The 17,199-nt window shown below is 40.5% G+C and overlaps 1 protein-coding gene across 1 annotated transcript in view; it reads left to right on the top strand.

Annotated features, from left to right (window-relative positions):
- Positions 1-17,199, top strand: part of LOC148867121 (putative leucine-rich repeat receptor-like serine/threonine-protein kinase At3g14840) — a 120,310-nt gene that overhangs the window by 54,122 nt on the left and 48,989 nt on the right. The gene's annotated exons all lie outside the window — the stretch shown is intronic.

Below are 17,199 nucleotides of genomic sequence, written 5' to 3'. Positions count from 1 at the left end.
ACTAAATCATAAATCAGAATTGACCATTGAAATGCCAATTATAATCACAAACCCAAAGAATCAAAATGCACTGTTATTTGATTGTTGCTGAAAAAAAAGAATCACAAAGAATTTCCATGTCAAATAACTATAGCAGAATCCAGTAGCAAAAAAAAAAAAAAAACACCAACCAGGTGTGTAAACGGAGAACAAACTGTTCGAAAACAAAAACCAACTGATAACTAAACCAGAAATCTTACATTCCAGACATGATTTTCAACGAATTTCTTTCAGCCTTAGAACCTATAATTTGGGTTAACATAACATTCTAAAAATCATAAAAAAAAACTCTCCAAATTGTAGTCTTTGAAAACCAAAACCCCACAAGAAACATAAAACATAAAAAATATGATCTGGATTGTTAACATCCAGCCTTTCAGACAATTTGGTGAACAAGTTTTAGATAGCCTACTTAATTATAACCTAAACTAAGAAAAATCAGTCTAAAAATTCACACCGTGAATGGATTATGTCTCCAAAAACATTTATCAAACACTTTTATCTAACCAGTCAATTTTTTTGATAATTAAAAGAAATTTATTAATCAGAATGATAAATAGTACAATGACCCCAAGGAGAGGCATGAGATGCAACCTCTCCAAGCTAGTTAAGTACAACTTTCCAATATACTAGAACAAGTTACGGTGTAGCACAAAAAAGATCCTCCTTGGAAACCCCTTGTTTGGCCAAAGAACAAGCCATAGTATTAGCTGACCTGCTTACCCATTTTACCTCAACTCTCATATTACTGGTTAACCACTTTACTTTTTTGATGAGGTCTTTGTAGCCCCAAATGGTAGCATCCGGGTTTAGAAGCCACCTTGTTACCACCTGAGAGTCCCCTTCAACTAGGAGATGTTCCACCCCAAGCTGGTTAGCAATCTGAATTCCTTGTACAGCAGCTAGTATTTCTGCCCTTGTAGAGTCCCCCATTCCCACCAGTCCTAAGAATAAGGAGATGATGTTTCTATCTTTATTCCTCAAGACAACCCCTATACCTGAAGGCCCAAGGTTACCTTGGCTGCTCCCATTAAAATTTAACATGATGACATCTTCTGGAGGTTGATCCCATTCTAACAAACTTCTATTCTTCTTTGTAGAAGTTTTAGCTATCACTAGCCAATTCCTCCACGGGTCATCAAAAGAAACTAGAGAAGGTAACGAGGGGCTTGAAAGAATGGTAGGATCCATCTAATGGACGCCAAAAAGGTTGCGGAATGGGTGGGCGAATTTCAAAAATTTTCCTACCTTCTTCCAACTGGGAATCATATTCCCTAAATTAGAATACAATATTCAAGGATCCTACTTGAACCATAATCGAACCAGATCTGAACCAAAAGGAAAAGGAGGAATTATACCTGATCCAGAGAAGTAGTATCTCCCAAAGTTGGTGTTCACGCCCAAAGAGGACACCAAGATCCGCTCCTGCTGAAGATGACACAGTTGTATGTGGAACGGAACCAGTAGAGTGCGTCCTACACACTGGATCCTTCGCAAGAATCCTCTGGAAACTCTGAGCACCAAATCTTTTTCAGTCTTTTCTACAAAGCTGATGTCAAGAACTGATTTCTTGATTTCTTTCTCCTTCAAAGATTGAATCTTGTCAGAAAGAGTGGGGCGGCTGGAGGAGATCTCCTGAGACGAAGATGGCTGAAATTGCTTCTCTTCTCTCTGGAGTGTGTATGAGAACCTATCTCAATTCGCAGGATGTATTCTTGCCAAAACCCTTAGTTTCGAAATCTCATTCTATCACTTAGGGTTTCTCCTCTTTTCTTCTTGATTAAGAAACCTCCTAATTAGGAGTTATCTCAATCCAAATCAGTATTTGGATAGAGGATGATCTTAATCCTATCTGCAGATTAAGTTAGCTTACTCCTGATCTTATCAGGAGGTTACCAGATTCAAATCTGATTCTAATTTGGTCGCCCAGAGTGGATAAGGTTAAAGGCCCAATCCTTTTGCTAACTTTAATCCCAGATTCGCCCCATAGATGGGTGATCATATTAGCCCAGCTCGAAATGGGCTTTTGGCCCATTAAGTATTCAGTGCTTAACTATTCTCCAATCTGCTACCCAGTTGGGCTTCTTTGTATGGCGTGGGACCCAAGCATTGATCTACACACCAGCCACATGGGTTCGGCCCAGCCTTTATTACAAGGCCCCAGCCGAATTCACTGAAAGAGCTCAGTGAACCCCTAAGCCCATCACATGGACCCTATGGGCCCAACACTTACATTAAGTGGTCCCTGGGCCAAGCCAACTTATAAAAACCCAGGGACTGTGGGCAGGTGCAAGATTAGCCCATCAGGTACTATCCTAAATGGTCTTACACTTAACCTCTCAGCCCTTAATGATCAAGCACTACCTGACAAGAGAGGACCTCTCCCTCGGCTACAAGGAACAGTGCCGCACTCTCTACTCACATGGATCTCGGGAATTAAAAACCATTTGCAAACACTTTGAAACTGTATATATATATATGATATATATATAAATTTTGCAAAACAAAATTCCAACGATTGAAATCAACTGCCGGCAGTTTGGTTTCTTTCAGAGAGAGTGCATTCCCGATCATTACCTTTGTCCGACAAAGGGGCTGATCCTGTCACTATGATCACCCACTCAGATGAATTCTCAAACTGCCCCAACATGCCCAGGTTTTAACCCCCGCTAAGGATCTCACTGATTGGCATATCAAAGACAGCCCGATCCGACACCTAGTGAAGCATCATAATCGAGTCTAGGGATCATGTGTAACTTTCCAGTTTTGCCCATCTGTCTCCAAGGTCCAGGGCAACACTGGAAATCTGGTCCGGTTCAAGGATTCGAGTAATCCCATACTGCATGTGCCTTGGGTCTTACCATGGTGGTCGAGATAGGCCATCCCAACACTTGGCGGCACACCAGTATCAGCCTTGGCAGGATAAATCTCCCCAGACTTATACAATGGCTGTGAACATTTAAAACTAACACGTGTCTCATCAAGTGTTCAGTTTTAGGGTCTTACACAGAATTATACCAAACAACATGAATCAAACATGCACTTTATTTATTTACACTAAATGTCAAAAGTACATCAAATCAGATTGAAGCTAAGGGCATACAAAACTATCTAACAGGGCTTTATGTGGGAACCATGAGAGGTGAAAAAGAACCATCCGAATTTGTTCAAAGCTAGTCTAAACCTATTAAACTAAGCTCTCGGGGATTGTTTCAGCTTGTACATGGCCTTCTTCAAAAGGCAAACTTTCTTTCCTGCTTTAGTTCTATAAAAACCAGGGGGTAACTCCATGTATACTTCCTCTTTCAAGTCTCCCTTGAGGAAAGCAGTCTTAGCATTCAGCTGAAATAATGGCCATGAGAAGTTTGCAGCTATGGATAGAAGAACTCTGATAGTGTTCATTTTTGCAACAGGTGCAAAGGTTTTTATGTAGTCTATGCCATAAGTTTGTGTGAATCCCTTTGCAGCCAATCTGGCCTTGTACCTCTCTATAGTACCATCAACATTATATTTCACAGTAAACACCCATTTGCATCCAACAGATTTCTTCCCTTCAGGCTAGTTAACTAGTTCCCATGTCTTGTTCTTGACAAGAGCATCCATCTCTACTTGCATTGCTTCCTTCCATTCAGGTATCAAAAGAGCTTCTTGCACTTTTCTAGGTATAGGAATTGTAAAACAAGAGTAAACAGAGGAAGAAGAATAATTTGTTATATTATTCATCAATCTCGTATGTATATATACAAGTTACAAATTCTATGTTAGGAAAGAAGACTAATCAAATTCCTACAAATCAGTCCTACAATCAAAGTAAATCATATCTCCCTAGTATTTATTTCCTATTTTAATTATACAGTCTATAACATCATATCTCCCTAGTATTTACTTCCTATTTTAATTATACAATTTGTAATACTCCCCCTCAAGCTGGAGCATAGATATTAATCATGCCCATCTTGTTACAAAGATAATCAACCCTAACCCCATTAAGAGCCTTCATGAAGATATCTCCCAGTTGTTCTCCTGTTTTCACATAACCTGTGGAAATCAAACCTTGCTGAATCTTTTCACGAACGAAATGGCAATCAATCTCGATATGCTTAGTTCGTTCATGAAAAACAGGATTAGATGCAATGTGAAGAACAGCTTGGTTATCACACCACAACTTGGCTGGTACTGAAGTTTTAAGACCTACTTCAGTCAGAAGCTGATATATCCACATTATTTCACACACAAACTTGGCCATAGCTCTATATTTGGATTCTGCACTCGAACGTGAGACGACATTCTGCTTCTTGCTTTTCCATGAAACTAGATTCCCTCCAACAAATACACAATAGCCTGAAGTAGACCTTCAGTCTTCCTTGGATCCTGCCCAGTCAGCATCTGAAAAACATTCAATTCTAGTATGACCATGATTGCCATACAAAATTCCTTGCCCAGGTGCTCCTTTTAAGTAGCACAAAATTTGTTCTACAGCTGTCCAGTGATTAACTATTGGAGAGGACATGTACAGACTCACCACACTAACTGAATATGCAATATTTGGACAAGTTACAATAAGATAATTCAACTTTCCAACCAATCTTCTATATATCTCAGGATCTTCAAATAATTCACCATCTTTTGTGAGCTGCAAGTTAGGAACCATTGGAGTGCTACATGGCTTAGCTCCCAACTTTCCCGTCTCAGACAACAAGTCAAGTACATATTTCCTTTGAGATAAGAATATTCCCTTCTTGCTTCTTACCTCAACACCCAAGAAGTATTTCAACATTCCCAAATCTTTGGTATGAAACTGAGTGTGGAGAAAGGATTTAAGGGATGAAATCCCCGTAGTATCACTCCTTGTAATGACAATATCATCCACATACACAACTAACAAAATGATGCCGGCAGCAGAGTGCTTGAAGAAAACAGAATGATCAGACTTACTTTTCTTCATACCAAAATTCTCGACTGCCTGACTAAATTTTCCAAACCAGGCGCGAAGACTCTGCTTCAACCCGTACAGAGACCTATGAAGATAGCAAACTTTCCCATACTCCCCCTGAGCAACAAATCTAGGCGGTTGCTCCATATAAACTTCCTCTTGAAGATCCCCATGAAGAAAAGCATTCTTGATGTCTAACTGATGAAGGGGCCAATTATAAGTAGCTGCCATAAAAATAAACAACCTAACAAAAGTAAGTTTAACAAAAGGAGAAAAGGTATCAGAATAATCCATTCCATAAGTCTGAGCATATCCTTTAGTAACAAGACGGGCTTTCAATCGGGCAATGGACCCATTAGGATTGACTTTAACTGTAAACACCCATTTACACCCAATAGCCTTCTTATTTGCAGGTAAATTTACCAAGGTCCAAGTACCATTGTCCTCTAAAGCATTCATCTCCTCAATCATAGCATTACGCCATCCAGGGTGAGAAAGGGCTTCTTTAACAGTCTTAAGAACAGAGATAGAATCAAGAGATGCAATAAAAGAAGAAGAAGAGGACGACAAATGATTATAAGACACAAATGAAGATACTGGATAAGTACACTTACGCTTACCTTTACGAAGAGCAATAGGAAAATCATCATTAGAGACTAGTTCTGATGACGAAGGAACAGGATCAGTTGAGATTGGATCTGCCGACGAAGGAGCTGGTGCAGGACATGGATTTGGAGGGGTTGTCGCCGAGAACGATTTTTCATTAAATATAACCATGTCATATGAGAGTAATCATCAACAAAAGTAACAAAATACTTAAACCCAATTTTGGACTCAACTGGATACGGACCCCAAACATCTGAATGGACTAATTCAAAAGGAGCACTAGCTTGTTTATTGACTCTAGGACTCAAACTAAGATGACGGTGTTTAGCAAACTGACAAGACTCACAATTTAATGATGACAAACTCTGAAATTAAGGGCAAATTTGCTTTAACACATGGAGAGAGGGGTGGCCCAACCGACAATGTGCTTTAAAAGGGGTTACAACTCTAGAACAAGCTATGGATCTTGGAACTTGTGTATCAAGGATGTAGAGACCTCCAAACTCATGTCCCTTACCAATAATCTTCTTCGTCATAAGATCCTGAAATAAGCAATAATAAGGAATAAATGAAGCACAACAATTAAGGGTACGAGTGAGTTTGCTAACAGAAATTAAATTAAATGATAACTGAGGTAAACTAAGAACAGATGACAAAGGAAGTGATGGTGTTGGACTAATTGTGTCAGACCCAATAACACAAGATGTTGACCCATCTGCTAAAGTAACAGGAGAGGTAGATTTATGTGACTAAAAGGTAGAAAACAGACTTGAAGTACCAGTCATATGATCTATAGCTCCAGAATAAATGACCCATTTTGAAGAGGAGGAAACAAGACATGTATTGGGTTTACCTGACTCGATGATGGCAGTAACGGGAGTAGATTGAGGTTTCAATGATTCTTGGTACTTAACAAATTTGGCATATTCATTTGCAAATATCATAACAGATTTCTCAGAAGTATCCGTGGTGGATGCAATATGGGCTGACTGAGTTTTCTTATTCTGCAACTTCCTGCAATTCCGCTTCATTTGTCCTGGCTTATGACAGTAATGACACACTATCTCTCCTGACTCCTGTCCACGAGTATTAGTATTCCTGTCATAGTTACTTGACCTATCATAATTGCTGGATCCTCTACCAGTACCACTCCTGTATTGTTGTCTCCTTGATTCAGATGTATTATTGCGGCTGACAAGGGCACTACTAGGCTGAACAGGTGGAGAACTTTCTGTACGAAGGACCCTACTGAAAGCATCTTGTAGAGAAGAGATCTCTAAACTTGAAAGAATCTGAGATTTAGTAGTCTCAAATTCAGAAGGTAGGCCAGCTAAAAAACTCATAACAGCCATCTTTTCTCACTGAGCTTGTTGAACTATCACATCAGTACTAAACGGAAGCAACATATTAAGTTCTTCATATGTTTTCTTGAAATCCATGAAATAGCTTGTAAGAGATCTATCGCCTTTGTCCGCCCTGTAAAAGGCTTTGCACACATCATAAATGCAAGAAATATTCCCCTTTCCGGAGTACAAGAACTCTAGATAGTTCATTAATTCCTTAACAAATCCACAGTGAGTGACTAAACCAACCACCTCACTTTCAATGGAGTTGCATATCTACAAGAACAAACGAGCATCCTCCCTCACCAAGACTTTCTCGAGTCATCATTAGGAGGGTCATCAGTCAAATGGTTATCCATAGCAATACTCAGCAAATATAGTTGAACATTTTTACTCCAATCCAGATAATTAGAGCCATTAAGCTTATGCTCAGTTATTTTTGACATCACTGGAACAACATCCAACATAACTACTGATTTCTTGTCTGCCATAATCTCAAAATTCAAATAAACAGAATATTTTGAACACCTAAAATCAATGGAGCACACCTGTTGAAAACACCGGAATGAATATGCACGTAACAAAGCACAATATGTGCTATACAAGATGAGGCGAGCCAAAAGACAACGACCGAAAAATTTTCCGGCAACAGACGCGCCGACACGTGTCGGCGCGTGTGACTGTGGCAGAATCTTTAGGCGGTGTGTGAGACACACACGCAGGGCTGCTAACTGTCGGACTTTGCAGAGACTAGATGCTCTGACTGCTCCAAGGAGGTGACCCGAAACACCCAAAAATTTTCCTCTACCTACTATTTACTTAGAAAAAAAACGAAAGGGCAGGCAGAGACTAGATGCTCTAATACCATGTAAAACAAGAGTAAACAGAGGAAGAAGAAGAATTTGTTATATTATTCATCAATCTCGTATGTATATATACAAGTTACAAATTCTATGTTAGGAAAGAATATGTTAGAAAATAAGACTAATCAAATTCCTACAAATCAGTCCTACAATCGAGGTAAATCATATCTCCTTAGTATTTACTTCCTATTTTAATTATACAGTCTATAGTAGGAATAGAAGAAATAGATGCCAAGTAAGATTTGTAGGGTTCTAAGAGGCAATTATAGGAAAGAAACTTGGAGATGTAATGGGCAGTGGATGAGGTGCAATAATGCTTCCCTTTACGAATAGCAATTGGAAGATCAAGGTCATCTGTCGGTGAAGGCTGAACCTCTATAACAGTGGGATCAACATTGGGAGCAATAGTAGTGTCTGGATCTGGATCTATAGAAGATGTTGGAACTGGCCTGGATTGTTGTTGAGTACGAGAATCAACCTACCTCCACCACTTTCTGTGATACAACCTCAACTCCATGCATTTTTGACAACCTTCTTCGCAACTCCCCCCCTCAGTAACCGGGACAGGTAAAGGAACTCTTGGAGCTGGGATTGGAATCCCTTCCTCACTATTCTCCCCCTAAGGATAGTAGGGCATGTCCTCAAAGAAGGTGACATCCGTGGACACAAAGCACTTCCTTGAAACTGGCTCATAACAGTAATATCCCTTTCGATTTTGTGCATACTCAAGGAAAATACACTTAGTGGCTTTGGGATCAAACTTTGAGCAATGAGGTCCAAAGATTTGAACAAAACAAGTACACCCAAAAGTTTTGAGGGGAATAGTGAATAGGTCCTTATCTAGATATAGAAAATTGAACAGGGTTTGCATGTTTAGGACCCGTGAAGGAACCCTGTTAATGAGGTATATGGTTGTACGGATTGCATCTCCCCAGAAGCGTATGGGAACATTGGAGTTGAGCATGATGCTTCTGGCTACCTCTAAAATATAGTTGAAAACAACCCTCTTGTAGTCTAGAATAGCTTGAGATTAGATACAAAACCAAAAAAAGAACAAAAGAAGCTTAAGAAATTGAGAGAGGAAGAGTTAGCGGCAATGAGAGAATTAGAGAAGAGAGGTTCGAACTTAATCTCCCTCTAACACTCTAAATCATTTTATTAACTTAATCTTTGAAATATTACAAAGGGGCCCTTGGATGGAAAAGAAATTACAAAACAGAGTATATAAGAGTATGGGCCCAAAATAAGGCCCATTACAGAGAAAAAACATAAACACAACATAGAATGATAGCCTATGGGCCATTCGGCCCATCTCCTCTACACTCCCCCTCAAGCTAAGCAGAGATGTTAATCATGCCCAGCTTGCTAGTGTCATGCTGAAGCCTTTCCTTGGGAATGCCCTTGGTGAGAAAATCTGCCAATTGTCCTTCAGAAGTGATGAATGGAAGACACACTTCACCCGAAGAGACTCTTTCTCGAATAAAGTGTCTATCAACCTCAATATGCTTAGTCCTATCATGTTGAACTGGGTTGTGGGCAATGTTGATGGCGGCCTGATTATCACAGTACAACATCATTAACTTGCCATGATCAATCCCAAGTTCTTCCATCAATGACCTTAGCCACAACAGTTCAGAGACTCCATGAGCCATGGCCCTGTATTCTGTTTCTGCTGAGGATCGGGCCACAACTGATTGTTTCTTGCTCCTCCAAGAGACAACATTACCAGCCACTAGACTGCAATACCCTGAAGTAGATCTTCTGTCATCAATATTGCCAGCCCGGTCAGCATCAATATAAGCTTCAAGCTTCAGATGACCATGCTTAGTAAATAGAATTCCTTTTCCTGGAAAGCCTTTCAGATAACACAAAATTCATTCTGCAGTTGCTATATGAGTATCTCTGGGAGCATGCATGAGCTGGCTAATACAACTGACAGCATATGCAATATCTGGCCGAGTCATGCACAAGTACAGGAGTTTCCCAAGAAGTCTCTAAAAGACCCATTTGTCTTCCAACAATGTTCCATCCGAAGTTGAAAGTTTGTGACTCGTATCAATGGGAGTTGCAGCTAGTCTAGCACCCATCTTTCCAGATTCAGACAACAAATCAAGGACATATTTCCTCTGGGAGATAAGAATCCCATCCTTAGATCTATCAACTTCTATGCCAAGGAAGTATCTCAACTCTCCCAAATCCTTAATCCCAAATTCTGTGTGAAGGAAAGACTTAAGGGCCCGAATGTTTGAGGCATCATCACCAGTTACTATAATGTCATCAACATATACAATGAGATACACTGCTAGAGATCCACTTTTCTTCACAAAGAGAGTATGATCTGACTGTGTCTGGACATAGCCGAATCTAACAAGTGCAGCTCTAAACTTCTCAAACCAGGCTCTAGGAGACTGTTGTTTGAGTCCATAAAGTGATTTCTTCAACTTGCATACCTTTCCTTGCATATCTTTCCCATACATTCCTGGAGGGAGAGACATATAGACTTCCTCATGTAAATCACCATTTAGAAATGCATTCTTTACATCTAACTGATAGAGGCCAATCAAAGTAAGCTGCCAGAGATAGGAGAACCCTCACAGATGTCATCTTGGCAACCGGGGCAAAGGTCTCCAGGTAGTCAATCCCATATGTCTGTGTGTAACCTTTGCAACCAGTCGGGCCTTGTACCTCTCAATAGTCCCATCAACCCGGTATTTAATGGTAAAGACCCACTTGCATCCAACAGGATCCTTCCCTTCAGGCAAATCCACCACTTCCCATGTATCATTTTTGTGTAGAGCATCCATTTCAAACTTCATGGCATCTCTCCATTCTGGAAATCCAAGAGCTTCTAATACAGACCTAGGAATAGGGTTAGAAGCAACTGAAGAGAGGTAAGCCAAGTATGAAGGAGAAAGTAGATCATAAGAAAGGTGTTTGGAAATGCAGTGTGCAATGGGGACATCAAGATCTGGGAATGATGGTTCCAAGGGGGCTGGAGCTGAACCTGTTATCTCATCTGTGATTGGGAGTGTATGAGCCTCATCTGTTGTAAGGGAAACAACTTGCTCATTTCTGGATCTTTGCCTTTGGTACACTTTTGGATTATGGGTAGGACGATGAGGTAAAGAAATAAGAACACAAGGACAGGATGAATGAAGTGGTTGTTACTCCTTTGGTTCATTTGGTGAGGATATAGGCTTGTCAAGAGACTCAACTGGGACAGGAAGAGGAAGAGCAAATACTTGTGACAAACTCTCCCCCTGTTGACAATGTCCTTCCTGAGGGGAACCATAAAAAGGTGAAAGCTCATCAAAGGTAACCTCCATAGAGACTTGTCGAGTGCTAGTCTTAGGATCAAAACAACAATAACCCTTTTGTGTGGGAGAATAACCAAGGAAAATGCACTTGTGGGCTTTTGGTTCAAACTTATGTCTTTGGGCACTTAGAATGTGAACATAACAAGTACAACCAAACACAAAGAAAAATCGGAAAAAGATCCCTGTCTGGATGAAGAAGATTGAAAGGGGATTTAAACCCTAAAACCCTAGACGGCATACGGTTTATAAGATAGGTAGTAGTAAGAACAACATCACCCCAAAATCTTGTAGGAACATGTGAGGCAAACAAAAGGCTTCTTGCAACTTCAACAATATGTCTATTTCTCCTTTCAGCAACTCCATTTTGTTCAAGGGTTCTAATACAAGAGCTTTGGTGAATAACCCCTATGTCAGAGAGATACAAGGATAAGCTCTTTTCAAAGTACTCTTTTGCATTGTCAAATCTGAAAACTTTAATTATGGTATCAAATTAGGTTAAAATAAGCTCATGAAATTGCCTCACAAGTCTTGGAACTTCATCACGGGATTTCATTAGGTATATCCAAGTGAATCTAAAAAAGTCATTGTAGAGGAGATGGGCCGAATGGCCCATAGACTGTTACTTCATGTTATGTTATGTTTCTTTCTGTTATGGGCCTTATTCTGGGCCCATACTCTGTAGTGTTCTGTTTTTTGTATTTTTCTGCCCACTCAAGGGCTTCTCTGTAATTTATCAAAGATTAACTTAAATAAAAGGTATTAGAGTGTTAAAGGGAGGATTAAGTTCGAACTCCTCATCCTCTAACCATTCTTGCAGCAGTTCTCTCTCTCTCTCTTCTTCTCTAATCTTCTCTTGTTAGTTTTTTTCTAGTTTTCAAGCACAGTCCCTACTTCTAGGACTGTTTTTCAACTTGGTATTAGAGCGGGTTGTTACTTGGTGTGTCCCTCATGTGGTTCTAGTTCAGCCAACTGCATGAGGAGGTTCTAGGGCTGAATGTTTACAGTAATTCGCCTGGTTCTTGGAGGTCATTGGAAGGTGCCCAAGTTTCTATACACTTGGAGAAGGGTTCGGTGACTAGGAGGAATCAGAGAGCAAGTTTTTTCAGCCTGATTTGAAATCAGAGAAAAGGGTTTTCGAAGCTAGCTCAGAGAGCAAAGAGTTCGGCCTGGTTTGAAGTTCAAACCAGAGATACTGTAAGTTGTTCCTTTTTTTTTCTCAAGGTCTTTGCTGAGTTATTTTTAGTATTTGGGAGGACTGTTAAAGCATTCGATGCACACCTCCATTCGGCCCACTGTTGCTGGACTGATTTACAGGTTATTCTAGAAGTGTTGTTCGACTGTTTTTTTGGGCTTCCAAACTGCTGAAAACTGATTTAAATTAAGAGGTACAAGCCTCTACTTTAGTTCAGCTGTTTCTTGGACCTAGACAAAGTGTTCTTGAAGTGATTTCTGCTTGTTAACAGTGAAGTGTTGATTGTTGCATGCACAGTGTTTGTAAAAAGTCCTCTTAGGTACTGTGGACTGTTTTCTTTGTTCTCCTTGGGAAATTATTGTTGGGAACCAAGAATGCATATTGTTTGGAAGCCTGTTGATTGTTCCTTGAAGGCTGAATCAGGATTTCTTCTCTTTGAAAGTGCTGCCACCGAACTTGGTTCTCACGACTGTCAGTTTTGAACTGAATTTGTTGGTTATTGTGTTTGCTATTATTTCAACTCAATCTGAGTTCCTTGAAGTCAAATCACTCTTAAAGGCTTGCCGAAACCCTAATTGAAACTGTTACATAATGGACTACTCGGAAATTGAGAATAAGAGCATTGCTGAATATGGACATAATTCGGGAACTACAACTGACTCCTTGTTGGTTGTAACTACAGTTAAATTGGATGAAACCAATTATTTGGCCTGGTCACAGTCTGTGAAAATTCATATTTGTAGTAGAGGAAAGTGGGGGTTTATCTCTAAGAGCAAGAAAGCTCCCCCAGAGGAGGATCCCTCCTATGAGAAATGGGTGCAGGAGAATTATACAGTGATTGGGTGGCTTGTGAACTCAATGCAGCCACAGATTAGTCAACATTACTTGTGGATGAACTCGGCTAAAGAAATCTGGGATAGTGTTGCAGAAACTTACTCCCAGAAGTTGAATGTTGCCAGAGCCTACAAATTGAGAAGTGATGTGAAGAATCTAAGGCAGGGGGAGAAGTCACTTGCAGCATACTTTTCAACCCTGAAATCTCTATGGCAAGAGATTGATTTGATAGAGGCTGTGACATGGGATACCCCCAAGGATGCTGAAACCTACAGAAAATTGGTTGAAAGGAATAGGGTCTTCGAGTTCTTGACAGGGCTGAACTCTGAATACGACATTACAAAGCAAAACATCTTGTCCAAGGAAGATGTTTCATTGTCACAAGCATATACCTTGGTCAGCAGTGAAGAAAGTAGGAGGCAAGTGCAGGTTCAAGGAGTCGGTATGAATGATCATTTTGCAAATATGGGAATTAAACCCAAAGGGGTTACAGAAGCTCACAGTGGCACAGGAAGGAAGGAGGTGGTGTGTGAATATTGTAAGAAGCCGAAACACACAAAGGACAAGTGTTGGAAATTGCATCCCAATCTTGTACCTATCAGATTCCAGAAGAAGAATGATAGTAGAAAGACAGGAAGTGCACATGCAGCCACAAACACAGATACAGAGGTTGAGTCTACCAGTGCATAGTTGGCAGCCATGAAAGCTGAATATGAGAAGTTTGGAAAGATGATCAGTCAGCTTGAAGGTGTATCTTCATCATCCATTCCTTCTGGAAGTCCAGCCACCATTGCATTTGCTCACTCAGGTATAAGGGCTTCCACTAACCATGCATCCACCTCAGGTAATCACAAAACTCCTTGGATCATAAACTCAGGTGCTTCTGATCACATAACCAACCTTTCCACTTTGTTTGTTTCATATGATTTACTTCCTGGCCGTGACAAAATCACCTTAGCTGATGGTTCTCTTGCCACTATTTCTGGCAAGGGAACTGTCAAGGCTACAGACTCCTTACTCTTATCTTCCACTCTTCATGTGCCTAAATTAAATACCAACTTATTATCTGTAAGTAGCCTAACCAAGTCATTGAATTGTTGTGTAACATTTTTTCCTTCTCACTGTGTGTTTCAGGACCTGAAGTCTCAAAAGGTGATTGGGAGTGGCCATGAAGCAAATGGAATATACTTGCTCGACACCCCTAGCCAATGCTTTGATCATCCCAAGAATGTTGCTTTTGGTTCTACTTTTTCAGAGTCTGTTAGTCAAATTATGTTGAGTCATTGTCGGTTGAGTCATTTACCTTTTTCTGCTTTAAGTCATTTGTTTCCAAAACTGTTTAAGGGAGTCAGTGTGTCTAGTCTCAATTGTGAGTCCTGTCAGTTGTCAAAGCATTGTAGAAAAAATTACCCTATGAGCAATAAAAGATCCTCTTTTCCTTTTCATATTGTGCACTCTGATGTGTGGGGGCCATACCATTTATCCTCTATGGGGGGTTACAGATATTTTATCTTGTTTATTGATGACTTCTCTAGATTCACTTGGATATACTTAATGAAATCCCGGGATGAAGTCCCAAGACTTGTGAAGCAATTTCATGAGCTTGTTTTAACTCAATTTGATACCAGAATTAAGGTTTTCAGATCTGACAATGCAAAAGAGTATTTTGAAAAGAGTTTGTCCTTGTATCTCTCTGACATGGGGGTTATTCATCAAAGCTCCTGTGTCAGAACCCCTGAACAAAATGGAATTGTTGAGAGAAAAAATAGACATATTGTTGAAGTTGCAAGGAGCCTTTTGTATGCCTATCATGTTCCCACAAGATTTTGGGGTGATGCTGTACTTACTGCTACCTATCTCATAAATCGTATGCCATCCAGGGCTTTAGGGTTTAAATCACCCTTCTGTCTTCTTCATCTAGACAAGGATCTCTTCCCAATTCCTCTTCGTGTGTTTGGCTATACCTGCTATATTCACATTCCAAGTGTGCAAAGACATAAGTTTGAACCGAAAGCCCACAAATGCATCTTCCTCGGTTACTCCCCCACACAAAAGGGTTATTGTTGTTTTGATCCAAAGACTGGCACCCGACATGTCTCTATGGAAGTTACCTTTGATGAACTTTCTCCTTTTTATGGTTCCTCTCAGGAAGGACATTGTCCACAGGGGGAGAATCTGTCACTAGTTTTTGCCCTTCCTCCTCTTGTCCCAGTTGAGTCTCTTGACAAACCTGTATCCTCACCAAATGAGTCAAAGGAGGATCAATCACTTCATACTTCTTGTCCTAGTGCCCCTATTTCTTTACCCCCTCGTCCTATCCATAATCCCAAAGTGTATCAAAGGCAGAGATCCAGGAATGAGCAAGTAGTTTCCTTTACAACAGATGAGGCTCATACATTCCCGATCACAGATGAGATAACAGGTACTGCTTCAGCTCCTTTGGAATCATCCTTCCCAGACCTTGATGTCCCCATTGCTATTAGGAAAGGGAAGCGGAAATGTACTGCACACTGCATTTCCAAACACCTTTCTTATGACCTGCTTTCTCCTTCATACTTTGCCTATCTCTCTTCTATTGCTTCTAACCCCATTCCTAGGTCTGCCTCAAAAGCTCTTGGGATTCCAAAATGAAGAGATGCCATGGAGACCGAAATGGATGCTCTACATGCAAATGGTACTTGGGAGGTGGTGGATTTGCCTGAAGGGAAGGATCCAGTTGGGTGCAAGTGGGTTTTTTCCATTAAATACAAGGCTGATGGAACTATTGAGAGGTACAAGGCTAGACTTGTTGCAAAAGGTTACACACAGACATATGGGATTGACTACTTGGAGACTTTTGCCCCTGTTGCCAAGATGACATCTGTGAGGGTTCTTTTATCTCTGGCAGTTCACTTTGATTGGCCTCTCTATCAGTTAGATGTAAAGAATGCATTTCTGAATGGTGACTTACATGAGGTCTACATGTGTCTTTCTCCAGGGATGTATGGGAAAGATATGCAAGGAAAGGTATGTAAATTGAAGAAATCTCTTTATGGTCTTAAACAATCTCCTAGAGCCTGGTTTGAAAGATTTAGAGCTGCACTTGTTAAATTCGGCTATGTTCAGACACAGTCAGATCATACTCTGTTTGTAAAGAAAAGTAGATCTCTAGCAGTATATCTCATTGTGTATGTTGATGACATTATAGTGACTGGTGATGATGCCTCAGGCATTCTGGCTCTTAAGTCTTTCCTCCGTACAGAATTTGAGATTAAGGATCTGGGGGAGTTGAGATACTTCCTTGGCATAGAAGTTGCCAGATCCAAGGATGGGATTCTTATTTCCCAAAGGAAATATGTTCTTGATTTGTTGTCTGAAACTGGAAAACTAGGTGCAAGACCAGCTGCAACTCCCATTGATATGAGTCACAAATTTTCAGCTACAGATGGAACTTTGTGGGAAGACAGAGGGGTCTTTTAGAGATTTCTTGGGAAGCTTCTATACCTGTGCATGAGTAGACCAGATATTGCGTATGCTGTCAGTTGCATTAGCCAGTTCATGCATGCTCCTAGAGATACTCATATGGCAGCAGCAGAACGGATTTTGTGCTATCTGAAAGGCTCTCCAAGGAAAGGAATCCTATTTACCAAGCATGGTCATCTGAAATTTGAAGCCTATACTGATGCTGATTGGGCTGGAAATATTGATGATAGATGATCTACTTCAGGATATTGCAGTATGGTGGCTGGTAATGTTGTCTCTTGGAGGAGTAAGAAACAATCTGTTGTGGCCCGATCCTCTGCAGAAGCAGAGTATAGAGCCATGGCACATGGAGTCTCGGAATTGTTGTGGCTAAGGTCTTTAATGGAAGAACTTGGGATTGATCATGACAAACCCATGATGTTGTACTATGATAATCAGGCTGCCATCAACATTGTTCACAACCCGGTACAACATGATCGAACCAAACATATTGAAGTTGATAGACACTTTATTCGAGAAAGAGTCTCCTCCGGAGAAGTGTGTCTTCCATTCATTACTTCTGAAGGACAATTGGCAGACTTTCTCACCAAGGGCGTCTCCAAGGCAAGGC

This window comes from Nelumbo lutea, chromosome 3 (genome assembly GCF_056320005.1).
Source record: "Nelumbo lutea isolate HS-2025 chromosome 3, American lotus-T2T, whole genome shotgun sequence".
Taxonomy (NCBI): Eukaryota; Viridiplantae; Streptophyta; class Magnoliopsida; order Proteales; family Nelumbonaceae; genus Nelumbo; species Nelumbo lutea.
Note: the sequence above shows the minus strand (reverse complement) of the source record. Positions and strands in the feature narration are given on the sequence as shown.